The sequence below is a fragment of the Trichechus manatus genome, unplaced genomic scaffold (genome assembly GCF_000243295.1).
Source record: "Trichechus manatus latirostris isolate Lorelei unplaced genomic scaffold, TriManLat1.0 scaffold00088, whole genome shotgun sequence".
Lineage (NCBI taxonomy): Eukaryota > Metazoa > Chordata > Mammalia > Sirenia > Trichechidae > Trichechus > Trichechus manatus.
In genome coordinates, this window is record NW_004444024.1 from 6,588,182 (window position 1) to 6,614,004 (window position 25,823).

The window sequence follows — 25,823 nt, forward strand, 5'->3', positions numbered from 1 at the left end:
GTTTGCTGGTCTCCGATAGGAGCCCAGATGGTGGATCCACGCTGCGTTAGCTAGTAGGGGACCTCTGCATGAATCTCTTCTCGCTCTCAGTTCTCTGTCAGTTTTCTCACTCCATTTGGTGCTTGGGTGAGTTCTTTATCTCTTCATTTGATGTTTTAGGGTTTCAAGATTGTTGTTTTTTCTGTTCAGCTTAGTTTTTCGGATCTTTGCTGTGGAGGGATGGCGTGGTGCTTCTGCTTAGAGCGCCATTTTGCCGCAAGTCTCCCGTATTATTTTCTTATGGCAGCTTTGAGATAGCCCACTGCTTTCTGGGCCCGGGTCGGTGGCTGCATCCTGGGTGAGCTAGGGCTCAGTGAGGGCACACGCTGAGCTGGTGGAGCCTGGGAACTGGGTCTTTAGGCGAGGCCCTGGGGTACTCAGGAAGGCATTAGGCCCTGCAGGCCCAGTTCCTTGAGAGTGAGGTCTAGGGGCGTGAGGCAAGCCCTGGGTAGGTTCCCTAAGCGTGAACTGATCCAAGGAGCAAAGGTGGCGGCCCCCTCCTGGCTGCATCTGGTTAGGTTTGCTACATCCCTTTCCCCAGTCATGATTTCTGAACTTATGGGACCACAGATAATATATGTGGTCGGACATTGCTGGAACAGACATTACGCAGCACATGTAGAGGCATATCTAAGGTATGGCAGGTAGGGCGCCTGCGCTGGGCACCGCTGGGGGTGGGGTGACGGGGTGGGAAGGGGAAGGGGGAACACAATGAGCAGTTTCTGTTGGTCATCCCAGTTTCTGTCGCCAGCTGTGAGTGATCATTCAGCAATTTAAAACTAATGGCCATAGGCACTGTTTTCTCTAGTTACACTGTTAGGCACACGACTTTTAACAGTGGAGTCTTTTCCCAGTCTATGCTAGGTACTGAAAGGAGACAGAATTCATTGTACAGGTAATATGTTCAACATTTGTTAAGTGCACCTTTTTTGCTAGGTACTCTTCTAGGTGCTTGTGATATGGTAATGAACAAAACAAGTAAGAGTGTTGTTGTCATGAGCGTACATTCTAATGAGGGAGAAGCCAAATAAATAAGCAAGTAAATAAATGATTTCTAATAATAATAAATACTATGAAGAAATAAAACAAGGTAGTATGATAGAGAATCTCTAGAGAACTTCCTTAGGTAGAGTAGTAGGGAAGACTCTCCTTAGTGGCATCTACATAAGACCTGAAGAAAGGGAAGGAACCTGTGGTAATCTGGGATAATAATGTCCCAGGCAGTATTGCAAATGTCCGTGAAACTGGAATAGACTTGGTTTGTTCCAGGAATATAAAGAAGGTTAGTGTTGTTGGAATATGGTGGGCAAGAAGAGAATAGTTAGGAGAGCTAGGCAGAGGTTAATTGCGTTAGCCTTGTAGACCATGATAAGGAGTATGGCTTTTATTTTATTTGTAGTTGAAAGCTTCTGGAGAGTTTTAGTCAGGGAGTAAATCTTATTACACTGTTTAGAACAAGTCAGATACAAATACCAATGACAATGTGGCATTTGGGAGATATATTAACATGCTACAATTATTATGATCAAAGGAAGATGCTGATAAATTGGGAAAGTTTTAATGAACCAGATGGCTTCAAAGAGGATATTGATCATAGTGGGAGACTAGGATTGATGAAGAGTGACGAAGTTTAAAGCAGAGGAATCCAACAAAGCAGGCCTATATGCTGAGTATGACTTTTTAAGTATAAGAACTTGCTGTTGTCAACAATACGTAAGTAAAGGTAAAATTTTTAGGGTGGCCAAAATAAGTGATAAGAGAAAGGAGATATAAAATAGCTGTAGAGGTCAGAAAAGCCCTTGTGACCTCAGTGTTCTAGAAAGTATTTTCAATAAGAGATTGAGAAACTAAAGCTGGATTGGTTTTAAGAGGGGCTAAAGGGTTATAGGAGCCCTGGTGCCACAGTGGTTAAGACAGCCACTCCTTGGAAACCCTCAGTGCTAATAGGGTCGCTATGAGTTGGAATCGACTCGATGGCAACAGGTTTGGTTTTGGTTTTTCAGAGGGTGATAAGAGTGGGTGATAAGAAAGCAAAGGGAAACTCAGAGATACAGAGATAGTTTGAAGTGAATTTATATGCCTTGCCTTAAACGGATCCAGGAGCATTATCTTCATAAAGAAAATCGTAATTGATAGCCAACATATTACAGCTTTAAGTATTTTACTTGCCATAGGTTGTGTGTGCTCATGGCCATTTCTTAGAATTAAATTTTATTTCAGTGAAAGGAATTGGAATGACTTTTAGGATACTGATGGCCATATAAAGTAAACTATTTCAAGAAAAAGGGATTTAATCAGTACCTTTAAAGACTAAACCTGTTGCTGTTGAGTCGATTCTGACCCATAGCAACCCTATAAAACAGAGTACATCTGCCTCATACGGTTTCCAGGGACCACCTGGTAGATTCGAACTGCTGACCTTCTGGTTAGCATCTGTGTCACTTAACCACTACACCACCAGGACACCTTTAAAGACTAAGAATAAGCAAATTAAGAAGAATGACAGCAAGCACAAGAATAAATCTTACTTGTGTGTAATGCCCTGTCACAAAAAATCTTTAAGGGATTCAAGCTTTTTGATTAGTTGAAGGGCTAAGAAAAAGAAGGTATTAGTTAATGGACTTTTGAATCACTTGGTAAGCAATCTAAAAACTGTTACTGTTCAAAAACTTTAATGATGAAAAAAAGAAACATGTATGTAGGAGTGAGAAAGCTGCTGGCAGTGATTTTTCTGAAGGGTGTGTGTTTTTTTTTTAAACCTATACATTTTAAAAAGCACTTTAAAAAAATTACATTACATTGTTATAAAATATTTGCCCTGCCTATATAACAGGATTGTTGTGAGGTCAAATGAGGAAATTAATACAAATTGATTTTTTATTGCAAAGCCTTATAAATCTAAGATGATGTTGTTCAGAAGCATATCTAAATTTTTCTGATGCCCACACAGGTGCATGCTTTAGTTACAAAAAACTTCTACATGTCTGGGCATTACCATAGCTATTGAAGCTGCTTTGGATTCTGGGAATGCCAATTACTATAGGCAACATTTTTAAAGCTTAAAAAAATCATCATTAGAAAGAATGGCAGCAAATTTTAGTAAAATAATAAACTTCAGACTTCTCTTGAAAATTAAAAATACTTCATACACTTCATATTTCAGCTAATTGGGAAGAGGGATTGATTGATTGGCTTTAACATAAATAAGTTTTAAATAATAACATAAATAAGTTTTCTACCTCAAATATTAATTTAGCTCTCCTGACTATATTTTCTTGGTAAAAATGTTCCTGGTAGTATGTCACTATCTAAAAAAGTTTTTTTGGTACTGCAGAGACTTTATGTTTTTTATATAGAGAACTGTGGCACATGCAGGTAAAATGATTTCCCCAAGTCACACAGTGAATCCCAATTCAGAGTCTGCCAAATACTCTGTATCAAGTGTGGTGCTATGCTCTGATGGTGTAAGAAAGTTGACAATACAGTCTACTCGCAGAAAACTGAAATCTAGCAGGGGAAACATACACAAAAGTCACGAATTATAAAGTAGTGATAATGCTATGAATAATGTTGTGAACAAAGTGATTAGAACATGGGAGGGAAAATTTGACTTTGCCTTGGCGTTAGTGAAGTCATCAAGAAGGTAACATTTGACCTGGACTTTGAAGAATTAGTAGAATCTTATAAGAGGTGACAGGTATTATATGCAGCAAGAACAAATGCAGAAAGGCAATGAAAGTAGTAGTTGGGTGAATTAATCTTGAATGACTGGGTAATGGGGAGGTAGAGAGTAGAAAATAATGGGAGATGAGATCAGAGAGGTGAGTTGGACATGACAGAGTGAGAACTAGACTCTTATTGTCTAGTCTCCTGTTGCAGGGCATAATTTCTCTAGCAGTATTTACATGTGGCTTAGAATATCAGTGTGGGTTCTCCTAAGCTTACACAGTTAATTCTGGAGAAGCTACTCTTTTTTTGTGAGAAAACCCACACATGCTTTTATGGAATCAGTACTTGAATCTGTATTTTTTGTTGTATCTAAGGTTAGTGGGGCATGAGTTTGTAATTTACTGCTCCCTTCCACCCCACCCCCACCCCCATCCCATGACAGGGTTGTTCTCTATTATTTCACTTTCTCCTACTTAATCTTAACCTTCAAGAGGCCCAGCTTAATATTGCTTACTTCTTGAATCTTTCACTGATTCTTCCAGATGAACTTGCTCCTTCCTTTGGGCTTCTTCAACTCTTGGTATATAATGTTTTATATTCTTTCTTTCTTTCTTTTTTTGATGTTTTATATTCTTATTTGTTATGTCTTTGCTTTTCCCTTAGATTTTGAGGCTCGAGTAGGGAAGGATCTGTTGGTGAATTCAGTTCCTTGCTGTTTGTTGTAGGACTGAGGTTTCAGTTTCTTGCTGGCTTTTAGATGGAGGCTGCCCTCAGCTCCCTACCACGTGGGCCTCCCAAAATAGGCAGCCCACAACATGGCAGCTTGCTTCTTCAAAGCCAGCAAAGGAGTGAGAGACTCCAGCAAGATGGGTGCTACAGTCTTATGTAATGTCATCATATATATGTAATCACATGTATCCTGTCACCTTGCTGCATTCTATTGGTTAGAAACAGGTCATAGGTCCTGCCCACACACCAAGGGAAGGGGATTACACAAGGGCTTGAATACTAGGGGGGAGGATCATGGAGGCCACTTTAGAATCTATCATACATCTTGTTTTTATACTCCCAAATGAGGTAATTATTGTTTTTTGTTTTGTTTTGTTTTGTTTTAACCCTAAAACCAGGTCAATACAGACCAGCTTACTTCTTGTTTTTCTCTGCCACTGGGTGGATATTTTTCTGTTTCACTTAGCTACTGAGTGAGTAGCCCCACAAGCATCTCGGCTTTATGTAGGTGATCTCAAATCTGTTTCCCATCCTCGTATGGTCCAAGGCCTCATCTCTTATGCTTGTGGGAGCCTTGAAACCCCACCTTGTATGGTACTGAGACAGGCAGTTCACTGCTCTACCTCTTACCCTCCTTAGGGTAGTCATAACCCAGTTACCATATTGATTTTCAGTGTCCTCTCCTTTTTTCCACTCTAGTAATTACGTTTATTCTTTTGGGAGCTTGGCTGTGCAGTAAAAAATATATTTGTTAAATATTATTCAGCATACCTAGGTATTTGTGATGACAGGATTTTTGGGTTGTCTGTCATATTGCTCAATAGCTATTTCTTTATTTTCTTTTAGCCAAGGATTTATGTATTTCAAAATTGAAAATACAGTTTACTATATAAAAATACATATGCTTGTAGATATGGAAGAACTTCAGATAATCATTGTTGGCACACGTAGAATATAGAGCTGAGGGGTAGCATATGAAGACTTTCACGGTCTGCCCTTGATGACTTTCCCGGTGTAATCTCTTTCACTTCTAAACACTTGCACTTTATACTTTAGCAATGTGTTACTGCTTTTATTTCTCTGAACACAGAATTCAGCTTTATGAGCTTGCATCCATTGTTCTTTCTGTATGGAATGTCCTGCTTTATCCCTCCTATCTCTCTTTACTTGTTTAATTCAGCATTTACTTTTTTTCCAATTCACTTTTTCTCTTTATTATATTTTTCCTTTCTAGAGGTTCTGTTTGTTTCTGTTTCAAATATGCCTGGCCATTTTTGATAATTGTTTTTCTTTCATGGTTATTTTTTGTTGCCTTTTTAAAAAAAAATTTCTTTAAAGATATTAAACATACTTACTTAATTCTCTGTATCCAGTAATTTCATTATCTTTCATCTTTGCTTGTCTGACTCTGTTGCTTGTTGTTTTGCTGATTCTTACTTACGGTTGCATGTTTCCTCATGTTTCTGGAGGTTTGGGAAATCTTTGAGGCCACATTGGATTGTAAAGCCTGTGAAAGCAGAGGCGGCATGGTCTTCTTCATGACTGTATCCCAAGGCTTGTTCAGTGGCGTCGCTAGGGTGGGTGTTACCCAGTGCAGTAACTCATGGTGTCACCCCCCCCATGCTTCCATAGTATTGTAGCTAAAACACCAGAGAATTTGACAAAATCAGCAACTGTAAAAACACTGGCAGCAACAAAAACAACAGTGCATGATTGTAGTGCATGCAGATGAAACCATGTGATTAGAAGTGTTGTTGTAATGGAGTAATAATAATATCTCTGACTGGAGCACGTTTACTCAAAAAGTACATTAGCATAGCGTTTTAGTCTTGTAGGTATGTTGATACATGTAAGCTGGGCTTATGAAAAGTTTTTTGTTGTTACAAGTAACAACAGGGACATTTTTATAAAAAAAATAATAAATAATAAATTTCTGCTGAAACACTGCACAATTTTGGTGTTACACCCTCTGACAGTATCACCTGGTGCAGTCCACACCCCCTGCACCCTACTGGTGACACCATTGGGCTTGTTACAGTGTTTAGTATGTGAGGCTCTCAAACATTTATTGAGTGAATGAATTACCGTATTTTTACGCAATGCACACCTACATTTGTTTGCCAACTGCACCCTCCGGCTGTGAGGTATTTTCCTGTTGCCGTTGGCAAACAAATGTAGAAGGTACGTGTTGTTTGCATAGAAGTATGGTATATGTGTATACTTTTCATCCAGTATTGTAATTGTTGTCTGTCTTCTCCACTATACTGATAATGCCTCAACCTAAATAACATTTAAGCCTTAACTCTGTATCACTGGCACTTAGCTATTTCTTTATTTTCTTTTACCCAACTGTTTGTCTGTCTACTACAGAATAAGTTCTCAGCAAGTGTTTGTTGAAAGAATGAAGAATTACTTGGCATTTTCAGCTCATTGTAATCTACAGAATGTTAAGTGAGACTTATTTTGCCTGGTTGTCCTTTTGAAGCCAGTATGATAAAATGGAGGATACTAGAGAAGTGATGAATCAATTCAGTTAACCAGTAGTACATCTTAGTTATGACTGATTAAACCAGAACCTTTTCCAGAATGAAGTCCAAAACCAGTACCTTAAGTCCAATGTCATTGAAAGTTGATCACATCATCAACTATTCAGGTACTTAACTGATTTCAAGGCATTGTGGATATACAAAGTATTCAGCCAGCATATATTTAATAAATATTTACTGTATGCATATTACTTTGCAGTGTTATATGATGGCTTTTTTCCAGTAGGTTATGTGCTGGCTAGAGTGTAAACATAAAAATATGAAAAGGTAAATAGCACAAAAGATAAATGATCTGGTGCAGCAATGAAAGAGTTGTCTCAGTATTAGTTCTTTAATCATATGGATTAAATGAATAAATTCAAATGAATAAATTCTGTAGAGGTTCAGATGAGTCCAGAATAGTTGTCAGAATTATGTGGTTTGCTAGTCTGTTAAGACTTTTTAATAGAGACCAACACTCTTCCATTATTGTGTCTCAGAAGAGCCCGCTTTCCTTTTTAGCATGATGTGATAGAAGGAATAAGAGACAAAACATGAGACTGAATCCAGATATTCCCATTTAGGAGCTATATAACACTGGGCAAGGTCTTTAATCTCTTTGGGCCTCAGTTACCAGACTGTAACACCCAGCTCACAAGGTGATATTTTATGTTAAATGAGATCATATGTAAATAAAGTCATTAGCATGGCTCTAGGAGTATAAACTCAATAGATGTTAGTAACCTTCTGCTTTATTCTTTTTCTTTTATTATCTCACTCATGTGGAGCCCCCGCTTCATTCTCTTTATTTATATTTTTCCTCTTTATATATTTTTTTGATAAAATGAAATTTAAGATCTAAAATAATAAAGTCAATATTTTTAGATTAAGGCTTAATGGGAAAGAGTATGGAAATATTCCAGTTATATGGTGTGAATGGGTTTAACAGCACTGCTGTTTTAGTTGAATCACAGAGACATCTCTGTTTGCTACCATGGTGCACTTGCCTTGGCTGACCTATCCCTTTTTCCCTGGTTTTCTTTAAAGCAGTTTTTTCAAACCTTTAAAAGCTGACAATGGGCAGTGAATACCCTAGAGAAAAATCTTGTTCCAGTGGAATTTCACCCAGAGTGTTCTGGTAGAACTAGAACAGAGATTCCGGAATTAAAAAAAAAAAAAATTAAAAACTTGGATTCTGTAGTCTTTAATGTTTTCCTTACTGTTTAGACATTTCATTTAAATTAAATACTGTCTTAAGAATTCAAATTAAATAAATTCATAACCTATTTTTAATTAATATTTTCTTTTAGAACTAATATTTAGTTGCTTATACTGTTAAAAAATGAGATACTGCTAAACATAGTCAACTAACTATACATTTTCAAAAAGAATTCCACGACTCAAGTAGCTTTCATGTTTAGAAAATACAAATCTAAATTTAATTATTTGTTTTCATTATTCGTAGTGATCTGGAGGCTGACTAAAAGAAATAAATCATTTTTATTTCATTTGCCGAAAAAGTTCTTGAAATATATTTGATATTAGTAGGAGGTGAAAGATTATAATTCAGTAAATATTTAAGAAACATTTTTATAACCATCAATTAGATAATAAAATTGTCACCAAATACACATTTAAATTACTTTCTTTTCCTTTAAGATGTAAGATTATTAATAATTATGATAAAACAAATGTTTTAATTATTTTCATTTTATGGATTTATTTTTTTAACAAAAACTGAAATAGAACATTAATCCAGATTAACAGAAGAGAAGTAGTTCATATAGTGGAAAGAAAATAGATTTTATAATCAATACCCTTGCATTTGAATCCTGACTTTACCTATACAAGCTGTGTGATATTGTATGTATTAAGAGACATGTCTTAATTTTGATTTTCATTTTCCTTAGCTGTCAGATTGTATTAAAAATACCTCATAGGTTTGTTTTGAGGATCAAATTAGATAAAGTAGACTTCATACACTCTGAAGTACTGTGTAAATGTTGGTTAATGGCTTTCTTAAGAATTTATAATATCACCCTGAGGAACTGAATTACCGTGCTGAGGGCTGGGGAACATGGTCTCTGGGAACATCTAGCTCAGTTGGCATGACATAGTTTATAAAGAAAATGTTCTACATCCTACTTTGGTGAGGAGCGTCTGGAGTCTTGAAAGGTTGTGAGTGTCCATCTAAGATACTCCACTGGTCTCACCCCGTCTGGAGCAAGGGAGAATGACGAAAACCAAAGACACAGGGAAAGATTAGTCCAGAGGACTAATGGACCACAACTACCACAGCCCCCACCAGACTGAGTCCAGCACAACTAGATGGTGCCCAGCTACCACCACTGACTGCTCTGACAGGGATCACAACAGAGGGTCCCAGATAGAGCTGGAGAAAAATGGATGAAATTATAACTCACAAAAAAACCCAGACTTACTGGTCTGACAGAGACTGGAGAAACCCCGAGAGTATGGCCCCCAGACACTCTTTTAACTCAGTACTGAAGTCACTCCTTAAGTTCACCCTTCAGCCGAAGATTAAAAACCAGACCCACTGCCCTCAAGTCGATTCCGACTCGTAGCAACCCTGTAGGAGAGAGTAGAACTGCCCCATAGGGTTTCCAGGGAGCGCCTGGTGGATTCAGACTGCCAAAGATTAGACAGGCCTATAAGACAAAACAAGACTAAATGAGCACACCAGCCCGGGGGCAAGGACAAGAAGGCAGCAGGGGACAGGAAAGCCGGTAATGGGTAGCCCAAGGTCAAGAAGGGAGAGTGTTGACATGTGGTGTTGGCAACCAGTGTCACAAAACAATATGTGTATTAATTGTTTAATGAGAAACTAATTTGCTTTGTAAACCTTCATCTAAAGCACAATAAAAATAAATAAAAAGGAATTTATATTATCAGATAATGTAAGTAAATTAAAATTATCTTTTCATCCATAAACTGAAAAATTACTTGTTTCTCTGCTTTCACTCTTTCACTAAACTGTAAGCTCTACTTAAAACATTACCTAAGCCCCATGATAGGTACTCAGGAAATATTTGTGGGGTAAAGAAATGAATATGTTCAACCTCTTGGCATCAATATTACATACTTACTAAAAACTAAATTGCTTCTTTAATAGTTAGATGAATGCAGATGCTTTTTTTTTGACTTTGCTTCAGTAAGCCTCATCAGGATACAGAGATATTGCCTTTAATCCTTAACTTTATTGTAGAGATATTATAGCATGTGTTTGCAGACTATACAAAGGAGGCAGTATAGTATAATTAATATACTTAGACCTTAGTTTGAATCCAGTTCTGCCCCTTACTGGTCGAACAGCTGTGGACAAGTTATTTAAGACTTTGAGCCTTAGTTTCTATAGTAAATGGTGAGACTCCTCTTTTAAAGGGTTACTTTGAGAATTCAGTGTTAATGGATATGAATGTACTTATAAAGTACTATATAATGTAGAAAATTTAATTTATTAAAATTGCATAATATTGACAAGTATATGAGCTGAACCATGTGGCTCATTTTTACATTTATTAAAGTTTATAGAAAATATTTTTGCAAAGATTTCACAAATATGAATTTTTGAGAGGACTCACAAATCTCCATAGAGCATATTTTAGTTAAAGGATACTGTGCAGCAAGAGAAAGAGAGGCCAGGCAAGTGTTGGTGATGTGAGAGACATACAGGGACAAGCTCCCCAAGATCCTTATTCACATACCAAAATCTGTGTGATAAATCCTGGCTTCAGAAGGGCTCAAGGAGGAAGTTTCCAGTGGAGTATTTTTTGCTGCTCTGGTCATGTAGTCAAGCCAGGCTGGCTAACTAGTTATGTCAGGTGAAAACCATTAGTAAACAAATGGAACTCATGGGGTCACAGGAGAGTTTTTAAACAGCACATCATAAATCTCACTAATCTTATCTTGTCCAAGAGTTGAAAGCCAAACATCCAGATGTCCTCAGAGATAAAAATAGAGTGTTCTCAGTCCAAATGTAAAGTAACTCTACTCTGCACAATTGTATTTGGAGCCTCTGAGCACCTACTGTGCACAAGATCTGTGCTATGCATGTGGAAAGAAAACCAACTAAGTTATATTGGAATTTAGAGGAGGAAGCCCCTAACTCTGGTAGGGTGTCAGGGTGGCTTCTTGCTTACTTATTTAAGGTTTCACCAAGTAAGTAACACTTCAGGTAGTTTTAAATGTTAAATAGAATTTTACCAGCGTCTAGCATAAGTGCTTGGTTAAATTGTTGTTGTTGTTAGCTGCCATCCACTTGGCTCCCAACTCATGGCGACCCCGTGCACAATGGAACAAGACGCTGCCTGGTCCTGTGCCTTCCTCATGATTGGCTGGGGATTGAATATTGGATTCTTGTGATCCATGGATGTTTAATTGTATATTGCTGTTTTTTAAAATTTATTTTATTTTTTGTTGTTGAGAGTATACGCAGCAGAACATACACCAATTCAACAATTCCTACATGTACAATTTAGTGACATTGATAATATTCTTCAAGTTGTATTTTCTGAATTGTTCCTCCTCCATTAATATAAACTCACTGCCCCCTAAGTTTCCTATCTAATCTTTCCATTTGCTCTTGTCAGTTTGATCCCAGACAGATAGTTCTTCAAAGAGCACAGTGCTCAAGGCAGACATTCTTTACTAATTCAGCTAAATTATTGTTTGCTTTTAAGAAGACTTCAGTGGATATTTTTGGTTTGTTTAAAGATTATCTCAGAGCAGTAGTTTCAGGGGTTCATGTAGCCTCAGTGGGATCCATAGGGTTTTCATTGACTTATTTTTTGACCTAGATTGCCAGGCCTTTCTTCTTAGTCTCTTAGGGCCCCCCTTTTTTTTGGGATGGCATTTATCTTCAGTATTGGAATGCATGCTTACTAATTGAGTGTGTTTAAATTTTTGGTTGGTAATATGGATTTTGAGGAGCCCTGGTGGCACAGTGGTTAAGTGCTTGTCTGCTAACCAAAAGGTTGGCAGTTTGAATCCACCAGCTGCTCCTTGGAAACCCTATGGGGAAGTTCTATTCTGACCTATAGAGTCGCTATGAATCAGAATCAACTGGACGCCAACGGGTTTGGTTTTTAGTTTAACGTGGATTTTGAGAAATATGATCTGATAACACAAGCCACCAATGAGGCGAGTGGTACTCTGGCGCCACCAGTCTGTGGTATGGCAGTATAGCAATGAGAGCTAGATAAGTAATTTATTGCAGGCACCTTTCCATTAGGTTACATGTGGAACCTCTGGTTTTCCAAATATGACACAGAAAAACCAAAACAAGCCCATCAGGGCTCCCTAACTATTACACAGGAAAACCATAATTATGCTTAAAGCTTTGTCTCACAGAAATAAATGGAAGAAAGGCAAAAGTTTACAAAACTAACACATCTAGGAGACTTCACCTAATAGAAAGCTCAACCTACACAACAGTGAGGCTCAGACTCTGGTCTGTTGAGCTTCACGCATTTCAAAAGGGACCCACCTCGATGCTAGAATAACACCTTACCTCTGAGGTCCAGAAGCATAAAAAGTGGCTAGCATACCATTTATGCCACTGGTAACAAGAGTTAGCTTGGAAGTTCCATTGAAACCTGTTCAGCATCATAGCCACACACATGACTCCACTGACAGATGGGTGGTGGCCACACATGAAGTGCATTGGCAGGGAATTGAACCTAGATCTCCCTCATGGAAGGTGAGAATTCTACTATTGAACTACCGGTGCCTCATGCCTGGCCAGCTTAGGCATTCAATTAATATTTGATTCATTTAATTATAGGGCACCTAAAGTGGGAGCCCTGGTGGCACAGTGATTACAGAGCCCAGGCTGCTAACCAAAAGGTCAGTAGTTCGAATCCACCAGCTGCTCTTTGGAAACGCTATGGGGCGGTTCTAGTCTGTCCTATAGGGTCACTTTGAGTTGGAATCAACTCGACAGCAACAGATTTGGTTTTTGGTTTAATATGGATTTTGAGAAATATGATCTGATAATACAAGCCACCAGTAAGGCGAGTGGCTTTTTTTGGCCCCCTCTCTACTAATTCTCTCCTCACTGTTAGGTGGCAGTGGTTGTCCTGGGGTCCACCACACTGTAATGACTGTGGCCTGCCCTTAAGCCAAACTGCAGAAACAGAAAACTCATATCAGTCCCTTCCTCCAAGTTTTCACTCCTCTCCAAAACATGCCTGCCTTTGTTCCCTCTCCAGAGCCCTCAGTCAATTGTTTTTGTATTTTGTTCAGAGGTTATACAGGTAGTCCCTGATTTATGATGTATTGAAGTTCTGGTGAACTGCACTTATAACTGTCATTGTTTTTGTACATCTTATCATTAGTAATATGTACTACATACGGTGTTGTAGCACATAATTTGCTGATGTTATCATTCTTCGATGTAAGGTTTCCAACCCTCAAAGACAAATAAAGGTTGGATTTATAATGATACTGTTAATGAGAGACAATAATAATGAAAACTAAAAAAAAAAAAAAAAAAAATGAAGTATTCAGCTTACATCAGAACCGACTTACGACCAAGTAGTCATCAGAGTGGAACCCCGTCATAAGTTGGGGACTACATGTAGTTACCTACAGGAGTCATTCTGTTAGGAGCTTACTCTGCCATACTAGAAAGATTTTTTCTTACTGATTCATAGGAACTCTATATTGGAGAAACTAGTCATTTATGATTAAAAAAAAAAAAAATTGCAGTTTTTTTTCCGCCAGCTTGCTGTTTGTGACTTTGCTCTTGGTGGTTTTTGCCATGCAGAAATATTTTTGTTTTTGTTTAGTTGAAGTTATTGGTCTTGTTCTTTATAGCTTTTGTATTTTTTTGTCACATTTAGAAAGGCCTTCCTTACGCCAGGATTATAAAAATTTCTCCTGTGGTTTTTTCCTCTAGTACTTTTATGATTTTATTATTACATATATATATATTTTAAAAATCTATTTGGAATGTAGCCTGTTGTAAAAGGTGAAGAAAGGATTCAACTTAATTATTTTCCAGATGGTTTTTACTCAGCTCCCTCAATAGTTTACTGAATAATTTCTCTTCACTCCTAATAATTTGAAATGCCAATATTATTATTTACTAAATTCCATATGTATTTGGGTATATTCTGGACTTTATAGCCTGTTTTATTAATAATCTCTCTATTATGCCTCGATATCACATTGTTTTAATGATTTTATATTATTTTATAATTACTCCAATTGTGACTCCATCCTCTACACCCCATGGTACCTAGATTCTCTATATCACTAGTATGAAATGCTGTACAAAACTTTAAAAACTTTGTATTTTTGTGTAGGGCCAGAAATGGAAGGAAATAATTTTGTTATGTACTCTCTGGAACCAGGAAGAGAAAAATTAGAGAGTAAGAGATAAAATAGTGTTGAAGAAGGAGGCTCTTAGATAACAAAGGCACTCTGGTTTCATTAGGCCTCTGATGTTTACTTATTGTGTAAATGTAGGGAAATCATTTGTAAAGCAAGGAGAATTGATTAAGTCAGTACTTCTTCAGGTTTTCCATTGAAATACTTTTAAGAGCAGAGAAAAGTGAACACAAGTGTTTATATCTGAAGAGGAAGCTTACAAGCAGCCTACTATAAATCAGAAATGTTTTTTATATTAAAAACTCATGAAAGATTTTTTTTTATGTTGCTTATTACAGCATTGTCTATAATAGTGAAAATTAGAAACAAACTATATGTTGGTTAAAGGACATTCATGTAAATAAAATATGGTGTAGCTTTATAATGGAATACTGTGCAGCCAATAAAAGGAATGAAGCGATCTGTATGTATTGAAAAGGTGGCTGAGGCTCTGGCTCCATTTCTCTTAGTCTCTTGGTTCTTTCCTTCTTTGTATTTCCACCTTGTCACATTGCTAAATAACCATTATCACCAGCTAAGACCTGGGAAAACCCTCGAGTTGTGCGTTACAAAGGGTTCTCATATCTGGAACCATTTTGGAACCCCTAATTCTACCACTAATTTTCAATTCTGTCCCTTTAAATTGTTGCTGGTTGGAGTAGGAAAGCTTCTTAACTGTTTGGGTAGGAGAGGGTCTCTACAAAGGGATTAATTGCATTAAAATGTTTTAATTCTTGTAATATCTTTTACACAGGTACCATCCATTGGTACTGTTGTACAAAAGCTCAAGCTTCTGGAGCTGCATTAAGGGTTTTCATGGTTTTATCCTTCCTTTTTATTCTCCCATTACTGTGGTCAAGGGCCATGAAAAAGACTAATAGAATTACCCCTCCAGGCTTTCTCACAACTGTCCCACTAAATGGACACCTTTGAGACATAAGTGCATTATGGGAACTTTGCTAAGGAAAACACCTTCCGTTCCCTACTCCCACCCCCAATTCGGGCAGTCACTGAATAGAAGAGGATTGTCTTGACCCTGTGGTAGACTGTGGTAAGTGTGTTAGCCTAATGCTCTCCAGTTCTCAAACTTTTTGGTTTCAGGACTCTCTTCCACTCTTAAAATTGTTGAGAACCCTGAAGAGCTTTTGTTTGTGTGTATTATATCTATCAATATTTACCATATTAGAATTAAAACAGGGAAAAAACCTTAAAGTACTTGTTTTAATTCATTTAAAATAACAATAAACCTATTATACCAAAAAAACAAAAACAAAAACCAAATCTGTTACTGTCACGTCAATTCCAACTCATAGTGACCCTGTAGGACTGAGTAGAACTGCCCCCATAGAGTTTCCAAGGAGTGCCTGGTGGATTCGAACTGCTGACCTTTTGGTTAGCAGTCGTAGCTCTTAACCACTATACCACCAGGGTTTCCAAACCTATTGTATGTTAACATAAATAACATATATTTATGAACAATAACTTTATTTTCCGAAACAAAGTTTAGTGATACAAGTGGCATTGTTTTACTTTTTTGCAAGTCTCTTTAATGTCTGGTGTAATAGAAGTCAGCTAAGTCAGCTAGAATCTCACATGCGCTTCTGCATTTAATCTGTTGCAATATGTGGTTTTCGTTGAAGCATATGAAGATAATCAGGCTTTACGTAGACATGTGTAGTTGAAAAAGGAAGGAGTGTTTTAATAGCCTTTTCAGATAATTGTGGATGTTCTCCTTTAAAAATATATCAAAACTTGATGTGTGGTAGTTTCTTAGGGATAATTGGAATGTGAAATCTGAGGTTGTATCGTTGAACTTTTCTTACTATGTCACATTAAAATCCTTTGGTCTGTTTTGCACTCTGAATGGATTTTTTGTAACATCATGCATGAGTCATTTGGAAAATATTGGTGTGCTGAGTTATGCAATTCATCCAAGTGGTGACATATTTCCTTATATAATATCAGAAAACCACATTTGTTAATACCACCTCTGGAAAAGTCTTTAAGAATTGGGAAGCTGTCAGGCTCATGGTGGGAGATGCAGGTTTTACAGAATTCTAAGTTTTGCCTGATAGCTGAAATTTTATGATTGGCAACAAACATTGTCAGTTGTTTTCCTTGAAGTAACAGACTCCTTTTGCACATTTGCAGGAAAATATCTTCCAAGTGCTCAAGAATGAATTGTCGTAGTTTACCTGTCAGTTCTTCTTTTAAGTAAAAATGGTGTTCCATGAGAAAAAGATAGCTCTGTCACACAAGTGTTTTTCCTGAGACAACTGTCTTACTTTGGTATTTAGCAGAAGTTCTTTATTCAAATTCCTGTTTCCTTACCCCAAAAACCAAATCAGTTGCTATAGAGTCAATTCCAATTCCGATTCATTACAGAGACTGTTAAAAAGATATGTACTCAGGTGTTGAGATTTAACACAAATAGTAATTTGTATTGCTTCACCAAGGACATTGGCTTTTTTTTTTTTTTTTTTTTTTAACTGTGATTGTATGGTGGCGGTGAAGGATATGATGACTATAGTATAGTTTGGATGCTACCGTCCTGATTTGTGTAAGGGCGCCAGCAGTTGTAGCCACCATTGCTTTTGTGTCATCAATGCAGATGTCAACCCAGTGAGTTGACATTTAGTATTATAGAAAATAGTTTTGACTTCAGGACCCCTTGAAAAGGTCCATGGACCACAGTTTGAGAACTGTTGTTCTAATCTACTGAAAAAAGATTTGTCCCCTTGCACATAGTATTTAACATTTTTTTGTAGTCCGCTACTTTGCAGCAGGAGTTTAATGGAGTGTCTTTTTGACAAGAAATAAGAAGATATAATTAGTTACTCATTTCAGATAATGGGCCCTACTCTATGCACAGACATGTCCAAAATCCTCATTGGTGATCTCCCTAATACTGTTAGATGGTTTTATGTACTTCCTTTTCTATTTAAACGTTCCTTCAACAGCCAGATCTGATGAAATTTCATGTGTCCCAGGCAGCAGGAAAAAATAAATTCTGAGAACTCATGCCAAGGAGTTTCAAGGAGGAACCACTGACTGTTAATTACAGAATATGTGGGTGGGTTTCCAGGAAAAGTGAGTTCCTTTTGTTACTATTATAAACAACAATATTAATATAGCAGCTTATATTTATTGGTACTTACAATGTGTCAACATCCTTGAGTGATTTGCACTCAACTACTAACCTAAAGGTTGGTGGTTCTAACCCACCCAGTGGTGCTATGGAAGAAAAGCCTGGCAATCTGCTTTCGTAAAGATTACAGCCAAGAACACCCTATGAAGCAGTTCCACTCTGTAACACATCGATTTCACAGCAATAGGTTTGGTTTTCTGGTTTATTACTGTGTGCCAGCCATCATGCTAAGTATCTTATTTACTGATAATGAAAAACTTGTCTAAGGAATATTTATAATGAAGACACTGCATATTTAAAGTTACCCCTTTCTTTTATGGAAAGAAAGCAGGTAACTTTCTTAAGACTTCTGACATTTTGTTAGTTTCTCAGGAGAATAACAGTTATGTATTTGCATGCTTTTGACTATATTTTGCATGACATATACCTATTGGAAATGTGTTCTTTCATCATAGAAATCTCTCTTAAATTGGGCAAATTCATGTCTTCTTTTCTTCCCTCTTACCATCTCACAGCCATCTTAGTTCAAGCCCTCATCTTCATTTATCTGGATTATTGCAGTAGTGTCCTATTTCGTCCTCTTGCTACCATCTCCAGCCTTATCTTAATTGTTTTTCTTTTTCTTTCTTTCTTTTTTTTTAATCATTTCTTTGCATCACAACCTCCATTTGTTGGAGCCTGGCTACCGTTACTGAACATTTTGATCAAAGAGTCTATAGAAAAATCCTGATCAAAAGGGAAAAAGTGCAGAACAGACTTTCAAATTCTCATGGACTACAGACTTTCTGTAGTTAAGGGGGCTGGATGAACCCCTGAAACTATTGCCCTGAGATAATCATTAAACCTTAAACCAAAAATATCTCCTGAAGTCTTTTTAAAAAAACAATAGTTTAGCTTAACTAATTAAAAATGCCTGCCTTGAGCATTATACTCTTTTAAGAAGTATCTGTATGGGGTCAAATGGAAAACAACAACTCGAAGAGTCAGATAGGAATCTTAGGGAGGCAGTGAGTTTATGTTAATGGAGGAGGGACTACTCAGAAAAGGAGGGTGAGAATGGTTGCACAACTTGAAGGATGTAATCATTGTCACTGAATTGTACATACAGAAACAGTTGGATTGGTGTATGTTTTGCTGTGTATATTGTCGACAACAACAACAACAAAATTAGTTTTAAAAACCCAAAAAACCTCTCTTTGCTCCCTCTGGGATAGAGTGCAAACTTTTTCGAGTTTGGTAGGGAGACATGTTATCCATGTTTATCTTAGTTCCAGTTTATCTTAATAGCTTTATCTGCTGATTCAGCTTGCCCCCTGGACATAATATAAGTTACTCTTCTGGGTTTCCTAGGCACACCATGTTCTTTCTTGCTTTTGCACATGGGTATGTTATCTCTGCCCTAAATACTGTTCTTTGCACTTGCCTAACTCGTTCACGTTTAAGGCACACTCAAATATTAGTCTCTTCCATGGAATTTTCATTGCCTGTGCCAAGCCAAGGGTTAGTTAGTTGATACCACTTTACATCAACCTCCATTATAGTGTGTTGTATTTTTTTAACTGATGTTATATTCATATAGATTTCCTTTGTGAAAACAACATTTATTGTTTTTCTTATTAGAAAGTAATTACTTCTAAAAAAATTGGCCAGTGAAAACCTTATAAATAGCAGTGGAATATACACATGCACATATATATGTGTACATATATATATATACATGGAGCCCTGGTGATGTACAGTCATTAAAGCGCTTGGCTGCTAACCGAAACGTGGGAGGTTCAAACACACCAGGCACTCCGCAGGAGAAAGATGTGGCAGTCTGCTTCTGTAAAGATTACACCCTTGAAAACTCTTATGGGGCATTTCTACTTTGTCCTATAGGGTTACTATGCGTCGGAATCGACTCGATTGCAACAGGTTTGGTTTTTTACACACACACACACGCACACACACACGCAGAATGAGGGGGCAGGGGAGGAGAGAAGAGAGGACAGTCTGGAGGATATATAGCAAGTAATTAACTGGTCATAAGGAACTTTCCATGAGGCCATAGATGTGGGCTGAAGTAGCAAAGCAGTAGGAGCTGTTAACGTGGAGTCTAAGCCACCTGCTCATATCGTTTAAGTGTGCCTTAATGGACCTGCTCAGGTCCAGTCCCATTTTTACCAATTTTATTTTACAATGGCATGCTGGGCAGAGTGATTATTGATGATGTTCATTTTCTTTATTTGCGTTTTCTGTATTTTTCCTTCACAGTGCTTTGAAGAGTTGAAGTATTTATTTGTTAAGGTACTTCTCCTACACTAAACTATAAGCTCCATAAAGATTTTACCACTGGTTTTCACAGGCTTAGCGTTGTGCCTGGCATATAGAAGGTTATTAATCAGTATTTGCTCACTGATTCAAAAGCTTGAAGCACACATGACAAAATATAAACAGTGATTAATTCTAAGTAGTGAGTATGTTTGTTACATTACTCTTTGTACCTTTCTGAATTTTTAAGTTTATCAAAATTTTTAAAAGGGCATGTTGTATAGCATCTAGTACAAATAGATATTTAATGAATTTTAGTTCTCTTTTTTTTTTTCACTACAAGAGGAGTGGATCAGTAACTTATATTGTTGTTGTTAGTGTCTGTCAAGTTGATTCTGACTCATGGCGACCACATGTGTGCACAGTAGAACTGCTCTATAGGGTTTTCCAGGCTGTGACCTTTCAGAAGCAGAGCTCCAGGTCTGTCTTCCCAGGTTCCTCTGAGTGGGTTCAAATCACCAACCTTTCAGCTAGTAGTCAAGTGCGCCACCCAGGAACTCCAGACTTACATTAGACAGCCAGTTTAATATCTAGTTACTTAAAGCTTTTCTTGCCACCGTAACTCCTCCCAGTGATGGTACATTCTTAGGTATAAATTTAGGAAACATTCATGATTGATAAGGTCAGGAACCAGTTCTTAGCAGGAATATCAGTGACCCCATGCAGCAACCTTTGTGTTGTTACCTGGTTATTGCTTTTGTACTGTGGGTTGCAACTCACTAGACACTATTTCAAATGAATTTATTGTGAAACTTGTGTTACTTAGTTAATTTATTCTTGGTGGATATGCTGTTGCAATGACTATCTCTCTGCCTCTGTGGTTGCTTCTTTCGTAATTGTTGGTGAGAAGAATGACTATTAAACTCACGTGAACCTTGTATTATGTATGTATAGTTGACTTTCTTAAGTGCTTTTATTTTCGTGTAGGTTTTTAACTGTTCATACTTTCAAGATTATTTTTGAATTCAAGAAAGTAAGCCAACCAGTCTAGCTTTATATAAAACTATTGTTGTTTATCATGATGTACAACTATAATCTTCACAGATGGGTCTTAGAAAAATTGTTTCAAAAAAATTTAGACTACATGTAATTCCAGTGAATCTGTTATTGTTTTTTCTAACAAATTATTATAGAATATGCATTTTTCTAAACTGTTTCACCTTGTTAAAATAAAACTGTTTTACTTTATTATAAAATAAAATATTTAAAAGGTAACTAACATTTATTTTTACAGTATTTCATCATCACAGCAATAGGTATTGTGTCTAATCTGCTGATGAGAAAATTAAGGCTCAGGGTAGTTAGATAATCTGAATATACATTTCACAAAAGAGAATATGCCATTAATAAACATAAAAATTAATAAAAAATATAGAAAAGTTCAGTAACTCAAAGAAATGCAAATTAAAACATTGATATATTATTTTTCATCTCTTAAATAATATTTTTCAGTGTTACTAAGGCTATAGTGTGAAACAATCACCTTTACACTCTCTAAATAGAAGTATAATTGGTCCAACAATTCTGGAAAACAGTGTGGTTATACTATGTAATATGTCTACAAATAAGAAAATGGTTAAATAAAGTGATTATCATCTGGTGGATTATTATGGTGCCATTAAAATGGTATTTTCAAAGATTATTAAATTGGATGAATGCTCATGTGATAATGCCAAGTGGGAAAAAAATCAGTATTCAGTGATGTACATGTTAAAATTATAGTATGATTCTAAATTGATTTTAAATGTTAAATGGAAATATATGAGAATATTAGCAGTATTGTGAAGGGCTTATGGGTGATTTTGATTTTATATATTTATATTTTACAACTTCTATATTCATAAAATCGGTGACAATTTTTAGAGCTGGAAAGTCACTTATAGTTATTGAAATTACTCTCTTCAGTCCTTGCTACCATATGATGTTTTATGTCTGCTACTTTCTGTCCTATTTGCCTTTTTCTTTTCTCTATAAAACAGCTTTCTCTGCTTCATTATACACTTGGCCTAAATATGGGTGCCTCAGGTTTAGTTTTACACCACCTTCCAATACAAGCGTTCAAAAGAGTGTAATTTTTATTTACATTCTAATTCTAATTTCCCAGCCATAGAGTCTGGGATTAGTTTAAGATTTGGTGAGTCTGGGAATGAGGAAATGGGGAAGGTCTTATAACTTGTCACCACACCCGTAGGGGCTAAGGAGCAAACTCTAAAAAGATGCTGCAGTTTCCTCAAGAGGAGATTCTACTCCTAGGAATTCATCCTGTGAACTTAATAAAGTGCGTGCACAGAGAAACATGTTCAAGGGTGTTCAACACAGTATTTTTTTCAGAGTAATAACCTAGAAACAACATAATTGCCACCAGTAAGTGATTGATTACACAAATTACATCCATATATCACTCATCTTTGGGTATCCTTAAGAGTCTTTATTAGATAACTTGAGGGGCAGTGCAACAGTCAGGGAAAAAAAATTCCTTATTCCTACTACATACAAGAAAGAGCTGTGTAAAAAACATTTCTGGGGGATGTTTTAAGGCAATTTAGGAAGTTTTTATGCCATTGTAATGAACTTAATGAAAATAAACAATATGGAAGGTTTTCTTGGTGAGATCTTAATAGTAATAAATAGCTTGCATTTTTATTGATTAAAATTAATGTAGTCTATAAAATTTAAAATTTATTTTTAAAAGACTTAGACATTCATGATTTTTAACTGATGCATTTCAATGTAAAGTAAATGAAGTAAAGGAAAAAGTATAGTGAAAGCAGTTTGGGGTAAAGGATGAATCTCTTAGATCACATTAATTTGGGGATAAAGAATAATTCCATTACATCATAATTGTACCACATTTAAAATAATGTCTAGTAGATTTTAAATAACTTCACTGTTTTGTAAATTTGGTACCAGCTTAATTTTCAGGAGGGCAGAATCTGTCTGGTTTTCCTTGGTATTCCCCCATCGTGTCTTTCATAGCAGTTCTCAGTAAGTATTTGCCACTGCCCTTAAGAAATCTCACTGAGAAGATAAGACATAAATATTTATTGATCTGATTTAGTGAGAACTAACTGTGCAAGGTAATCTGTGCTAAGTGCCAGGTGAGAGGTTCGAACAACAAGTGCTGTAAGAAGAGGAAGTGTCATTTTCAGTAGGGTGATTAGAAAAAAACTTCACCAAGGGTAGGTAGGATTTGAGTTGGGCCCTGAAAGGATAGTTTTAATAAAAATCGAGAGGAAGTAGGGATTATCAAAATAATCATTTTCAGCTTTTGTCATTTCAGTAATGCCCCTTCACTCCTGAGCATGCTTTGGAAACTTCACTTTTATGACCTTTAGATAAATCTCAAGTCTTCATTTCACCAAATATTTCTCCAGGGAGTTCAAGACTGTCTCACTTCGCTTGTTCTTCTCTGACTCTTGTCTTCATCATGCTTATCTGTTTAAAGTGCTTCTCATTGTTCAATGCTCATCTTTGAACCTTCTTCAAAGCAGCATTACATACCTATAAACAACAGTGCTCTTTTGCTATAGGTCTTTCCCCTCCCCTGTAACTTCCGTCTTTTTATGACAGAGTTGATACGGAGCACCCCAGTTCTTCTCTTATTTCTCTACCACTATATACTTGGCCTTTCCCCCCAAATATAGAGTGTACTTCTTCTTGACTTTAACATGAACGTTTTCATTTTTACAATACATGTTTTTTTCTTTCATTTTTTGTGTTATAACTTACATGCGGTAAGGTAAAAGTATAAAATATGTTCGAAAAAGTACTGTGAAAAACTGATTTTCATAAAGTTAATAATTTGTTGAAGAAAATATATAAACTCCAAAGAAAATAGGATGACATTTATGTTAGTAGTAATCAAAATCCTGCTTATCGTTCCATCTTTCAAGGCGCAGCTCAAGTGCTACCTTCCTACTGAAGCCATCTTGGATTATCCTCCTTCCCCCTAAGTATGTTGTTTGTTTGTGTTTTTTGGTAATTGCATTCTCCTTGCTGGTTGTTACCTATCTATATTTCTCACTAAATTGTATATGTACTTCCTCAGGACTAGTTGGAAAAAAAAAGAAAAACCCCATTGCCACGTAGTCAATTATGACATGTAGTGACCCTATTGGACAGAGAAGAACTGGCCCGTAGGGTTTCCAAGGAGAGGCTGGTGGATTCGAATTTCTGACCTTTTGGTTAGCGGCTGAGATCTTTAACCACTGTGCCACCAGGGCTCCAAGGACTAGTACCAGGGTTATTTACTTGTTAACCTTTCTTGCGAGCTCTCGACTGTTGCCATTGAGTCGATTCTGATTCATGGTGACCCTATAGGACAGAGTAGAACTGCCACACATTGTTTCCAAGGCTATAAATCTTTACAGAACAGACTGCCACATCTTTCTCGGAGAAACTGCTGGGTTCTAACCACGAGCCTTTCGGCTAGCAGCCAAGCGCTTAACCACTGCATTACCAGGGCTCCTCACTTTGCCCATAGAAAATAAATGTTTGTCAAATTGAACTGAATTTGTGTTTATTACTTTTTAAAGTAAGACATATCTGTATTGGTTTTTTGTTTTTATTCTGATAACAATCTTAATTAAAAGCTACTGTACGGAGTACTTAGTACTGACCTTTCAGTTAGCAGCCAAGCACTTAAACACTGGACCACCAGGGCTCCTTAATACTGTAGTATGCTTTTATATGATGCTTTTTTTTTTTTAAATTTTGGGTGAACCATCATACCCTACAACTCAGTTTGTTACTGTTCTGGATTGGAAGGCAAATCTTATCCCTGTGACCGCTGTTCTTGAACTTGTCTGAGTACCAAGACAGTTCCCAGGTGGCACCTATTAACATAAGTTAGGGGAAGATTATGAAAGTTCCTGTAGAATATTCAGTGGCTCTTTCTCATATCAGAAATTAACTTTATATGCATTTTTTATTACTAATTTATTACTTTCATCATATTTAATTATTTATATTTTTTTTCCCCATTTTGTAGATCAGGAAACTAAGGCTTAGGAAATAGATAAGTTGCCCAGATTCACACAGCTGCAAAGTGGTAGTAGATATGAGTAAAATGTTGTCTACTGAGATTACATTAGATGATCTCCTGTCCTCTTCCAGCTTTGAAGTCTCTGAAGTTCTGTGAATCTTCAACATTGTTTGAACACTGGCATAATTAGTAAAATAATGGGCACAATGAACTTGCTTTGGGGCAAGGTGCTGAGTTGCTTTCAGGCTCAAACTGGTTACAGTTTTTTTCTAGCTCATTTGCTGACTTTGCAGGAGGTCTCTTCGCAGGGGCACTTCTCCGGGGCACTGAAGCAGTGTAGATCACTTTTTCAGCTTCACCAGGTTATAATGCTTCTATTTTTTATCTTTAGCACCGGGTGGTGGTTATACAATTCTAAGTACAACTGAGCTCAAATTGTTTATCCAGATGCCTCAGGGCCCTGTGTATTCTTTCAAACGTTAGAGAACCGTTGAGGCTGCTGATCACGCTGGCTCCACCGTGATGCTGAGGCAAAAATGTACTGCATCTTCATTCAGAGTTTTATGTTTCACATTTACCCTTTTGCACATTTTTCTTTTCCCCTAACATTCTTTCCCATACTTTTGGTACTTGAGTTTTCTTTTCCCTTGCTGAATGATGACTTTATCTGTTAAGAAATCCTGACATTATTGCAATGTCGTTAGCCTTGCCTATAATTTGTGTTATCCATATAAGAAGAATGTTTGAGGGTATAAAAATACCGTTGAAGGGGACCAGTAGTTGTCAGATATTTTTAATCCCTCAAGTGTATATCCAAACCCCGAGGGGAGGTTTCTCTTTAATGTTTTAGTACACTATTGTGTGATATATGAATGAGTCTCTAGTTTTTTGTTTGTTTGTTTGTTTTTAATATTTTATTGTACTTCAGGTGAAGGCTTACAGAACAAAATAGTTTCTCATTTAACAATTACTACAAATGTTGCCCTATGACAATGGTTAACAATCTCACAACACATCAACAATA

The 25,823-nt window shown here is 36.8% G+C and overlaps 1 protein-coding gene across 4 annotated transcripts in view; it reads left to right on the top strand.

Moving 5' to 3' along the window:
* The window catches only part of ACER3 (alkaline ceramidase 3), a 180,719-nt gene that overhangs the window by 33,982 nt on the left and 120,914 nt on the right, over positions 1–25,823 (top strand). Inside the window, exon 1 of one of the 4 annotated variants that reach the window (XM_023736581.1) lies at positions 20,096–23,768. The exons of the other annotated variants lie outside the window; for them this stretch is intronic. The gene's annotated coding sequence lies outside the window, so the exon portion shown is untranslated. Of the gene's footprint in view, positions 1–20,095; positions 23,769–25,823 lie in introns of those variants that run through there. 4 annotated transcript variants of the gene reach the window in all.